The 12,187-nt window shown below is 41.0% G+C and overlaps 1 protein-coding gene across 4 annotated transcripts in view; it reads right to left on the bottom strand.

Annotated features, from left to right (window-relative positions):
• The window catches only part of KAZN (kazrin, periplakin interacting protein), a 1,230,044-nt gene that overhangs the window by 756,322 nt on the left and 461,535 nt on the right, over window positions 1–12,187 (bottom strand). The gene's annotated exons all lie outside the window — the stretch shown is intronic.

The raw sequence follows: 12,187 nt of genomic DNA on the forward strand, positions 1-12,187 counted from the left end.
CTGTAAAGGATTATGTTTAGATCTTTAGTTTTTAAATGGGAACAGCTGCAATGGACTACCAGACAGCTTTAATGAACAGATGTGTATTTCTGGAGAAATCGATTTTCCTTTTTATTATGTCACCAGATTTGCTGTATTTCCAAGCAATTTACATTTTAGGCTATGACTCGTGTATGAACTAACAGTAATAACTGTGGCCTCCAGGTAGGGAAATTTATCTCAGCAGAAAGATCTGCTGGGCAAAGCGAAATTTTGAGTCGTTATTATTAGCAATATGCCATAAGAGGAATATCTATCTACACTTTATGACCTAACTGCTGTATTAGCCACTTCTGCAGTCCCACTGGAGGAAGTCTTTTTGTTTTGAGTTAGTCTAGAAAGTATTATTTTTTAACCCGGAGGTTCTTAACTGAGGCAATTTGGCTCCTCAAGGGATATTTGGTAATGTCTGAAGACGTTTGTGATTGTTATGACTGGGGAAAGGTGCTCCTGGCATCTAGTGAGTAGAGGCTGCGGACGCTGCTAAACATCCTGCAATGCACAGGACAGTCCCCACCACAAGGAATTATCCTGCCACAAATTTCAGTAGTGCCGAGGTTGCAAAACTTTGCAGTTACGAGTTGAATTGCATTACCCAAAAAGATAATGTTGACGTTTTAACCCCCAGGGTCTCAGTGTATGACGTTATTTGGAAATAGAATCATTGCAGATGTAATTAATTAAGATGGGGTCATGCAGGAGTAGGGTGGGCCCTTAATCCAACACAGCTGGTGACCTTGTAAGACCCCCCCCCCCGGGGGGAGGGGGCGGGCGCCGGGGCGCGGTGGCTCACACCTGTAATCCCAGCACTTTAGGAGGCCGAGGCGGGCGGATCACGAGGTCAGGAGATTGAGACCATCCTGGCTAACATGGTGAAAACCCGTCTCTACTAAAAATACAAAAACAAAATTAGCCAGGCATGGTGGCGGGCACTTGTAGTACCAGCTACTCGGGAGGCTGAGGCGGGAGAATGGCTTGAACCCGGGAGGCGGAGTTTGCAGTGAGCTGAGATGGTGCCACTGCACTCCAGTCTGGGCAACAGAGTGAGACTCCGTCACAAAAAAAAAAAAAAAGAAAGAAAGAAAAGAGAGGGGGCCGGGCACGGTGGCTCATGCCTACAATTCCAGCACTTTGGGAAGTCAAGGTGGGAAGATCACTTAAGGCCAGGAGTTCAAGACCATCCTGGGCAACATAGTCAGAACCTGTCTCTAAAACAAACAAACAAAACAAAACAAAAAAACAGAGGAAGGATGAAGTGAAGACACACACAGGGAGAATGCCATGCAAGACAGAGGCAGAGATTGACGTGATACGGCCACAAGCCAAGGAACACCAGGAGCTGAAAGAGACAAGGAACAATTCTTCCCTAGAAGCTTCAGATGAAGCATGTCCCTGACAACAACTTGTCTTTCAACTTCTGGCCTCCAGAACTCAGAGAGAATGAATTTCTGTTGTTTTAAGTCACCCAGTTTGTGGTACATTATTATAGCAGCCCCAGGAAATAAATATATATCCCTTAGGCAAATAAAACTTTTTTTCTTAGAATGATGATAGTCATGTTTTTCTAGGAAAATTTGCTGTTTCCTCTTTATGGATCCCTTTCCTATATACTGTTATGCTAAATAACTCTATTAGGCCAGCATCATTATTCCCATTTTAGAGATGAATAATAACAGTAGTGAACATTTGTTCAGAAATGTGTGTGCCAGTGCTCATGCTGCATGCTTCACAAACATTATCCCATTCGATTGTTGTAGTGGCTCTAGGAGGCAGCGGCTATAATTACCCCCATTTTGCAGTGGAAGAAACTGAGGAATAGATTAGTAAATCGTGTTCCCCTTAGTTCCACAAGTGGCAGGTAGAGGGAGTTTTAACCCAGTGACTCTGGCTCCTGAGCCCTTATTCTTAACTGCATGCTTTCCAGCTCTGATGCGTCAGCGGCAGAAGGACCCAAAAGGTACATGTGCAACCAGTTAGTGCCAGGGGCATGACCTCCATGATCCTGTCAACAACACATCTCTAATGAAAAGGGCCTTAACACAACACAGTTCCTAAACCACATCCCACATGAAAACGGTACTGAGGCAAAAGAAAAGTAAGAAACATTGTAAGAAACATTACCTACTATATCTCTCTCTTCCAAATTAAAAAAAAAAAAATGTTGTGAGTAAAGGCTCTGATGAGGCATGCATTTACCAAAAAATACATACACACATACAGGCAAAATACACAACCGTTTATGGTGTTTAATCCAGTGGTTCCCCAAATTATTTGACCGTAGAAACCCTTTTTTGTAGGACACTACTAATATCTAGAGCAGGGGGTAACAAACTTCTGTGAAGGACCAGGAAGTATTTTTGGCTTTGCAGGACACATATGGTCACTGTCTCTTGTTCTTTCTTTCTACAACCCTTTAAAAATGTTAAAGCCATCTTTTGCTTTAAGATCATAAAAAACCCAGCTGCTGGCTGGATTTGGCCCATAGGTTAAAGTTTCCTGACCCCTCTAAAGGGACAGAGTTGGAAACATGAATGGAAGGTAACTTTTGATGTATTATTTTTCACTAAGACAGTGCTGAGAAAACCTGTTTCAGAAATCCAGGAACAGAAAACCAAAATTCTGTTCATTACTTCTGTGTTCCTCCCATGTAACAAATGAGAAACTATGAAGTCTGAGCAGCGCATTGTTTGGGGTTGTGTTTCCTTGATTAGAGGGAAAATGAGTCACGGCCAGAGGGTGGGTGGGTGTGAGCCTAGCTACACTCCGTCTGGGCCGGCTGCACCTACTAGGCCCTTAGAACATCCTTCCGACTGTGAGGTGGGAGACGGAGATGTTTAAACATCATCTTGACATTTTGCAGATGATTTTCTTTCTGTCTACCAGGCTAAGGTGGATGCCTGCCAGGAGTAGTTTATAGAGATTTCAGCTATTTCAGAGTCCCCAACTGCCAACCTTAGCAAGATAATGAGGACTTTTATGGGCACTGAATTGGATTTCGTTTAAAAAATGCAACCATGGCTCCCTGGAGTGAAGCTCTGGAGCCTTCTAGAGCCAGAGAGCCAGTTCTTGAAGGTCTATATTTAAGGCAGCTGCTTCTTCATAGGAGGAGAGATGAGGTGAGATACAGCATGGGCTAGGAGACAGGATCCAAAGTTCTGTGCTGCCTTTGCCATCATGCCATTGGGGGACCTCATGGAGGCTGAGCCCCCTTCCTGCCTCAGTTTCTCTATATGTAAAATCACTCCAAAGGATGAAATAGAGACAAATATATATATTGGCAGGGTAGTGAACGAGAAAGAATATACCCCTTGGAGTCAAATAGGTCTGAGTTTGAATCCTAGATTTGCTATTTTCTTGCTGTGGGAACTTTGGCAAAGATGATTTAGCCTCTTAGAAGCTTGGTTTCCTCACCTAAGAAATAGGGATACTAATTCTGATCTTAAAGTGTTGATGGGGGAATTAAGCTACACAGTCTTTATAAAGAGCCTGGAGCAATGCCTGTGTGTAGTAGGGCCAGAGTATCTTAGCCTTCTAGCTGCTCTGGCAGTGAGACAGTCTCTTAAGCAGCCCTGTGATTCCTACCTCCTGGCATTCATCCTCATGTGTGATCCCCTCCCCTTGAGCATAGGCAGGACCTGTGGCTTGCTACTAACAAAATATAGTGAAGGTGTTGAAATGTTACTTCCGTGATTGTGTCACATAAGATTGCAATGTTTGTCAGGCTAAGAGTCTCTCTCTTATTGGCTTTGAAAAAGCAAGTTGCCACACTGTGAGTTGCTTATGAAGAAGGCCGTATCACAAAAACTGAGGACAGACTCTAGTCAACAGCCAGCAACTGAGGCCCTTTGTCCAAGAACATGCAAGAAACTGAATGCTGCTAACAACTATGTTAACTTAGAAGTGAGTCCTTTCCCAATCAAGCCTTCAGATGAGACCCCAGCCCAAGTTGACATCTTGAATGCTGCCTTGAAGAGTGCCTGGACAGCAGACCCACAGAGACGGTGGAATAATAAATGTGAGTTGTTATAAGTCAGTAAGTTTGTGGTAATATTGTCATGCAGCAATAGCTAACTAATACACTGGCTTTTGGGCAGTTTCTGAAATATGCCATTGACCCCCTGGCTACAGGACCTTTCCTTGCTCCCATATTTGCTTTAACTTTTCCTTCTCATTATGAGGATCTCAGGCCAATAGTCTCTTCCTCAAAAAAGCCTTTCTTCACCCTACGAGGTGCTCTTATGGCAGTGGGTCTTCCTCACTGAAAACAGTAATCACGGGTAAATGACTCAAGATGGCCGAATAGGAACAACTCTGGTCTGCAGCTCCCAGTGAGATCAATCCAGGAGGTGGGTGATTTCTGCATTTCCAACTGAGGTACCTGGCTCCTCTTATTGGGACTGGTCAGACAGTGGGTGCAGCCCACAGAGGATGAACAGAAGCCAAGGGAGCCATGAGGGACTGTGCCGTGAGGCATGGTGCACTCTGGCCCAGATATTATGCTTTTCCCGTGGTCTTCACAATCCACAGACCAGGAGATTCTCTCGGGTGCCTACACCACCAGGGCCCTGGGTTTCAAGCACAAAACTGGGCAGCCATTTGGGCAGACACTGAGCTAGCTGCAGTTTTTTTCATACCCTAGTGGCACCTGGAACGCCAGTGAGACAGAACTGTTCACTCCTCTGGAAGAGGGGGCTGAAGCCAGGGAGCCAAGTGGTCTTGGTTCCCACCCAAGTGCGCAGCAGGTCCCACCACCACGGAGCCCAGCAAGCTAAGATCCACTGGCTTGAAATTCACACTGCCAGCACAGCAGTCTGAGGTTGACCTGGGATGCTAGAGGTTGGTGTGGGGAGAGGCGTCTGCCATTACTGAGGCTTGAGTAGGCGGTTTTCCCCTCACAGTGTAAACAAAGCTGCCAGGAAGTTCAGACTGGGCAGAGTACACCGCAGCTTGGCAAAGCTGCTGTAGCCAGACTGCTTTTCCAGATTCCTCCTCTCTGGGCAGAGCATCCCTGAAAGAAAGGCAGCAGCCCCAGTCGGGCCTATAGATAAAACTCCCATCTCCGTGGGACAGAGCACCTGGGGCAAGGGGCAGCTGTGCAGCTTCAGCAGACTTAAACATTCCTGCCTGCTGGCTCTGAAGAGAGCAGCCAATCTCCTAGCACAGCGCTTGAGCTCTGCTAAGGGACAGACTGCCTCCTCAAGTGGGTCCCTGACCCCCGTGCATCCTGACTGGGAGATACGTCCCAGCAGGGGTTGACAGGCACCTCGTACAGGAGAGCTCCAGGTGGCATCTGGCAGGTGCCCCTCTGCGACGAAGCTTCCAGAGGAAGGAACAGACAGCAATCTTTGCTGTTCTGCAGCCTGGCTGGTGATACCCAGGCAAAGAGGGTCTGGAGTGAACCTCCAACAAACTCCAGCAGACCTGCAGCAGAGTGGCCTGACTGTTAGAAGGAAAATTAACAAACAGAAAGGAATAGCATAACACCAAAGAAAAAGGACATCCACACAAAAACTCCATCCGAAGGTCAGCAGTATCAAAGACCAAACGGAGATAAATCCACGAAGATTTAAAAAAAAAATGCACAAAAAGGCTGAAAATTCCAAAAACCAGAATGCCTCTTCTCCTCCAAAGGATCACAGCTCCTCACCAGCAATGGAACAAAACTGGATGGAGAATGAGTTTGATGAATTGACAGAAGTAGGCTTTAGAATGTGTGTAATAACAAACTCCTCCAAGCTAAAGAAGCATGTTCTAACCCAATGCAAGGAAGCTAAAAACCTTGAAAAAAGATTAGAGGAATTTCTAACTACAATAACTAGTTTATAGAAGAACATAAATGACCTGATGGAGCTGAAAAACACAGCACAAGTACTTCGGGAATCATACACAATTATCAATAGCTGAATTGATCAAGTGGAAGAAAGGATATCAGAGATTGAAAATAAACTTAATGAAATAAAGTTTGAAGACAAGATTAGAGAAAAAAGAATGAAAAGGAATGAACAAAGCCTCCAAGAAATATGGGATTATGTGAAAAGACCAAACCTATGTTTGATTGGTGTACCTGAAAGTGAAGGGGAGAATGGAACCAAGTTGGAAAGCTCCACTCTTCAGAATATTATCCAGGAGAACTTCCCCAACCTAGCAAGACAGGCCAACATCCAAATTCAGGAAATACAGAGACCACCACAAAGATACTCCTTGAGAAGAGCAACCACAAGACATATAATCATCAGATTCACCAAGGTTGAAATGAAGGAAAAAATGTTAAGTGCAGCCAGAGAAAGAGATCAGGTTACCCACAAAGGGAAGCCCATCAGACTAACAGTGGATCTCTCTGCAGAAACCCTACAAGCCAGAAGAGAGTGAGGGCCAATATTCAACATTCTTAAAGAAAAGATATTTCAACCCAGAATTTCATATCCAGCCAAACGACGCTTCATAAGTGAAGGAGAAATAAAATCCTTTACAGACAAGCAAATGCTGAGAGATTTTGTCACCACTAGGCCTGCCTTTCAAGAGCTCCTGAAGGAATCACTAAATATGGAAAGGAAAAACCGGTACCAGCCACTGCAAAAACGTGCCAAATTGTAAAGACCATTGATGCTAGGAAGAAACTGCATCAACTAATGGGCAAAATAACCAGCTAGTGTCATAATGACAGAATCAAATTCACACATAACAATATTAACCTTAAATGTAAATGGGCTAAATGCCTCAATTAAAAGACACAGACTGGCAAGTTGGATAAAGAGTCAAGACCCATCAGTGTGCTGTATTCAGGAGACCCATCTCATGTGCAAAAACACACATAGGCTCAAAATAAAGGGATGGAGGAATATTTACCAAGCAAATGGAAAGGAGAGGGAAAAAAAAAAGGAAAAAAAAGCAGGGGTTGTAATCCTAGTCTCTGATAAAACAGACTTTAAACCAACAAAGATAAAAAAAGACAAAGAAGGACGTTAGATATTGGCAAAGAGATCAATTCAACAAGAAGAGCTAACTATCCTAAATATATATGCACCCAATACAGGAGCACCCAGATTCATAAAGCAAGTTCTTAGAGACCTACAAAGAGACTTAGACTCCCACACAATAATAGTGGGAGACTTTAACACCCCACTGTCAATATTAGATCAACGAGACAGAAAATTAACAAGGATATCCAGGACTTGAACTCAGCTCTGGACCAAGCAGACCTAATACACATCTACAGAACTCTCCACCCCAAATCAAAAGAATCTACATTTTTTCTCAGCACCACATAGCACTTATTCTAAAATTGACCACATAATTGGAAGTAAAACACTCCTCAGTAAACGCAAAAGAACAGAAATCATAACAAACAGTCTCTCAGACCATGATGCTATCAAATTAGAACTCAGGATTAAGAAACTCACTCAGAACTTCACAACTACATGGAAACTGAACAACCTGCTCCTGAATGACTACTGGGTAAATAACAAAATTAAGGCAGAAAGAAATAAGTTATTTGAAACCAATGAGAACAAAGACACAATGTACCAGAATCTCTGGGACACAGCTAAAGCAATGTTTAAAGGGAAATTTATAGCACTAAATGCCCACAAGAGAAAGAAGGAAAGATCTAAAATCGACACCCTAACATCACAATTAAAAGGACTAGAGAAGCAAAAGCAAACAAATTCAAAAGCTAGCAAAATACAAGAAATAACTAAAATCAGAGCAGAACTGAAGGAGATAGAGACACGAAAAACCATTTAAAAACTCAATGAATCCCGGAGCTGGTTTTTTTTAAAAAAGATTTACAAAATAGATAGACCTCTAGCCAGACTAATAAAGAAGAAAAGAGAGAAGAATCAAATAGACACAATAAGAAATGAAAAAGGGGGTATCACCACTGATCCCACAGAAATACAAACTACCATCAGAGAATGCTATAAACACCTCTATGGAAATAAACTAGAAACTCTAGAAGAAATGGGTAAATTCCTGGACACATACACCCTCCCAAGACTAAACCAGGAACAAGTTGAATCCCTGAATAGACCAATAACAAGCACTGAAAGTGAGGCAGTAATAGCCTACCAACCAAAAAAAGCCCAGGAGCAGATGGATTCACAGCTGAATTCTACCAGAGGTACAAAGAGGAGTTGGTACCATTCCTTCTGAAACTATTCCAAACAATAGAAAAAGAGGGACTTCTCCCTAACTCATTTAATGAGGCCAGCTTCATCCCAATATTGAAACCTGGCAGAGACACAACTAAAAAAGAAAGTTTCAGCCTAATATCCCTGGTGAACATCAGTGCAAAAATCCTCAATAAAATACTGGCAAACTGAATCCAGCAGCACATCAAAAAACTTATCCACCATGATCAAGGTGGCTTTATCCCTGGGATGCAAGGCTGGTTCAACATACACAAATCAATAAATGTAATCCGTCACATAAACAGAACCAATGACAAAAACCACATGATTATCTCAATAGATGCAGAAACGGCCTTTGATAAAATTCAACACCGCTTCATGCTAAAAACTCTCAATAAACTAGGTATTGATGGAACATATCTCAAAATAATAAGAGCTATTTGTGACAAACCCACAGCCAATATCATACTGAATGGGCAAAAGCTGGAAGCATTCCCTTTGAAAACCGGCATAAGACAAGGATGCCCTCTCTCACCACTTTTATTCAACATAGTATTGGAAGTTCTGGCCAGGGCAATCAGGTTAGAGAAGGAAATAAAGGGTATTCCAATAGGAAGAGAGGAAGTCAACTTGTCTCTGTTTGCAGATGACATGATTGTGTATTTAGAAAACACTATCTTCTCAGCCCAAAATCTCCTTAAGCTGATAAGCAACTTCAGCAAAGTCTCAGGATACAAAATCAATATGCAAAAATCACAAGCATTCCTATACACCAATAACAGACAAACAGAGAGCCAAATCATGAGTGAACTCCTATTCACAGTTGCTACAAAGAATAAAATACCTAGAAATCCAACTTACGAGGGATGTGAAGGACTTCTTCAAGGAGAACTACAAACCACTGCTCAAGGAAATGAGAGGGCACAAACAAATGGAAAAACATTCCATGCTCATGGATAGGAAGAAACAATATCGTGAAAATGGCCATACTGCCCAAAGTAATTTATAGATTCAATGCTATCCCTATCAAGCTACCATTGACTTTCTTCACAGAATTAGAAAAAACTACTCTAAATTTCATATGGAACCAAAAAAGAGCCCGTATAGTCAAGACAATCCTAAGCAAAAAGAACAAAGCTGGAGGTATCCTGCTACCTGACTTCAAACTATACTACAAGGCTACAGTAACCAAAACAGCATAGTACCAGTACCCAAACAGATATATAGACCAATGGAACAGAACAGAGGACTCAGAAATAACGCCACACATCTACAACCATCTGATCTTTGACAAACCTGACAAAAACAAGCAATGGGGAAAGGATTCCCTATTTAATAAATGGTGTTGGGAAAACTGGCTAGCCATATGCAGAAAACTGAAACTGGACCCCTTCCTTACACCTTATACAAAAAATAACTCAAGATGGATTAAAGACTTAAATGTAAGGCCTAAAACCATAAAAACCCTAGAAGAAAATCTAGGCAATCCCATTCAGGACCTAGGCATGGGCAAAAACTTCATGACTAAAACACCAAAAGCAATGGCAAGAAAAGCCAAAATTGACAAATGGGATCTAATTAAACTAAAGAGCTTCTGCACAGCAAAAGAAACTATCATCAGAGTGAACAGGCAGCCTACAGAATGAAAGAAAATTTTTACAACCTATCAATCTGACAAAGGGCTAATATCCAGAATCTACAAGGAACTCAAATAAATTTACAAGAGAAAAACAACCCCATCAAAAAGTGGGCAAAGGATATGAAAAGACACTTCTCAAAAGAAGACATTTATGAGGCCAACAAACACATGAAAAAAAGCTCGTCATCACTGGTCATTAGAGAAATGCAAACAAAACCACAGTGAGATACCATCTCACACCAGCTAGAATGGCAATCATTAAAAAGTCAGGAAACAACAGATGCTGGAGAGGATGTGGAGAAATAGGAACACTTTTACACCATTGGTGGGAGTGTAAATTAGTTCAACCATTGTGGAAGACAGTGTGGCATTCCTCAAGGATCTAGAACCAGAAATACCATTTGACCCAGCAATCCCATTACTGGGTATATACCCAAAGTATTATAAGTCATTCTACTATAAAGACACATGCATACATATGTTTATTGCAACACTCTTCACAATAGCAAAGACTTGGAGCCAACCCAAATGCCCATCAATGATAGACTGGATAAAGAAAATGTGGCACATATACACCATGGAATACTATGCAGCTATAAAAAAGGATGAGTTCATGTCATTTGCAGGGACATGGATGAGGCTGGAAACCATCATTCTCAGCAAACTAACACAAGAACAGAAAACCAAACACCACATGTTCTCACTCATAAGTGCGAGTTGAACAAGGAGAACACATGGACGCAGGGAGGGAAACATCACACACCAGGGCCTGTTGGGGGTTGGGAGATTAGGGGATGGACAGCATTAGGAGAAATACCTAACGTAGATCAATGACGGGTTGATGGTTGCAGCAAACCACCATGGGACATGTATACTTATGTAACAAACCTGCACGTTCTGCACATGTATCCCAGAACTTAAAGTATAATATAAATAAATAAATAAATAAATAAAAATGTAGATTGTTCAACAACAACAAAAACCAGTAATCAGTTATAATTTTGTATTTATTTGTGTGATTACTGTGTTATTCAGGTATAATTGCATATAGTAAAATGCATAGATCTTAAGCACATAGTTTGAGCTATTTTGACAAAAGATCAATTTTGATAAATGCAATATACATATCACCCCAGAAAGTTCCTTCTTGTTCCCACCTAGTCAAGACCTCCTTGACCCAAAGCAACCATTTTCTTGATTTTTAACACTGTAATTAATTGTGTTGGTTCTGGAATTTCATATAGGTGGAATCATATAGTTTGAGCTCTTTGGTGTCAGGCTTTTTCATCAGCATGTTTTTGATACTCATCCTTGTTACAGGTATCAGCAGTTTATTTCTTTTTTTTAATTGCTCAGTAATATCCCATTTTATCAACAAGCCAGTTTGTTTATCCATTCTCCTATTATTGAAGATCTATGTTGTTAACAATTTTGGACTATTATGAATAAAGTTACTATGAATATTCTTGTACAATAATTTTTCAGACATACATTTTCATTTCTCTTTGGTAAATACCTAGGAATTGCTGGGTCATAGGATAGCTGTATATATAACATTTTAAGAACATGCTAGTTTTCAAAACTGATGGGAACATTTTATACTCCCACCAACAATATATGGGTGTTCCAGTTGATCCAGGTCCTTGCCAACATTTGGCATTGTCAGGTTTTTGTGTGTGTGTGTGTGTGTCTAATTTAGCTATTCTAATAGATGCACAGTGGTAACTAATTTTGGTTTTAATTTGGAATTTTCCTGATGACTACTGATGTTGAGCACCTTATTATGTTCTTCTTTATCATTTACACGTCTTTTATGAACTGTCTGCTAGTCAAGTATTTTGCTCATTTGTACTGGGTTGTTTTCTTTTTATTACTGAATTATAAGCATTTTTTACATATTCTGAATACAAATTCTTTGTTGGATGTAGGCATTGTGAAAATTTTCTCTTAGCTCCTGGCTTGTCTTTTCATTTTCTTAATGGTGTCTTTTGATGAGCAAAATGTTTTAAGTTCAATTTGTCCATTTCTTTTTTTCATCCTTCTGCATCCTCTCTAAGGAACCTTTGCCTAACCTTAGATTGTGAATATATTTCCCTGTAGTTTCTTCTAAAAGACAAACATAAAAGCTGAAAGTTTTTGGCTTTTTTTAATGCAGTTTTTTAATCCAGTTGTCCTAGCACTATTTGTTAAAAAGGCTTTCAATTCCCCATTGAATTGCTGTGGCAGTCTTGTCAACCATATATGTGTCCATCTATTTCTGGACTCTTTAGTCTTTCTACAATGCCACACTGTTGTGATTACCATAACTTTATAGTTAGTTTTTAAGTCAGAGAAAGTCCTCTAACCTTGTTTTATTAAATATTGTTTTAGAAATTCTATG

This window comes from Pan troglodytes, chromosome 1, assembly GCF_028858775.2.
Source record: "Pan troglodytes isolate AG18354 chromosome 1, NHGRI_mPanTro3-v2.0_pri, whole genome shotgun sequence".
NCBI classification, from domain to species: Eukaryota; Metazoa; Chordata; class Mammalia; order Primates; family Hominidae; genus Pan; species Pan troglodytes.